Source organism: Hippopotamus amphibius, chromosome X (assembly GCF_030028045.1).
Source record: "Hippopotamus amphibius kiboko isolate mHipAmp2 chromosome X, mHipAmp2.hap2, whole genome shotgun sequence".
NCBI classification, from domain to species: domain Eukaryota; kingdom Metazoa; phylum Chordata; class Mammalia; order Artiodactyla; family Hippopotamidae; genus Hippopotamus; species Hippopotamus amphibius.
This window is the reverse complement of record NC_080203.1, coordinates 50,673,561-50,674,306: the sequence shown is the minus strand read 5'-3', so window position 1 is coordinate 50,674,306 and position 746 is coordinate 50,673,561. Positions and strand designations below refer to the sequence as shown.

Genomic DNA, 746 nt, shown 5'->3' with positions numbered 1-746 from the left:
TTGCTTGTGCACGTAGAACCTTAAGCAAGATAGACAATATGCTGGGTCTTAAAATAAGTCTCAATAAATATCAAAAGATTTAAATATTACAGAGAATTTTCTCCAAGCACAATGGAACTAAATTATAAATTAGTAAAAAAAAAGTATCTAGAAATATCGTCAAATGGTTTAAAATTAAGCAGCCTGCTTGTAAATGACCCTAGAGTCAAAGAAGAAATTACAAGGGGAATTATAAAATAAATCCACCTGGGGAATGGGCACCCAGGACACCAACATGGTGTCAGTGATACCAGTGAAGGAAAAGAAATTCATGGATGTCAAAATAGGGGAGCTACTAAGCTGGATATTGATGTGGGATTGCACCCCTAGAGGCATTGTTTGGAGCATTTCAAAGAGGTTATTACAAGTATGTCAATGGAAGAAAGGAAGCATCACTGGGGTTTCTATGGTGCTGGCAACTTACATGCTTTTCAACTACTGTCTTTCTTAGAAGGAACTCAAACATGAGTGGTTATGCAAGTACCACTGAAGAGAGTCCAGTGTGGATTGAACTCTGCATTCCTGACCATGATCTTTTTTGCTTGGCACTCTTCCTTGAGAAACACAATGGTGTAAATCTTTTCATATCCTAATTGAGAATTAATGCCCAATAAAAGATGACTGGGACATGTAAAAAGAAAGAAAGAAAAGAAATCTACCTGAAAGATAATGAAAACACAACATAGCAAAACGTGTGGGAAGAGCTA

General features: G+C 36.7%; 1 pseudogene; it reads left to right on the top strand.

Annotated features, from left to right (window-relative positions):
• Window positions 1–274: 274 nt before the first annotated feature.
• LOC130842458 (ATP synthase subunit f, mitochondrial-like) lies at window positions 275–529 on the top strand (annotated as a pseudogene).
• Window positions 530–746: the final 217 nt, after the last annotated feature.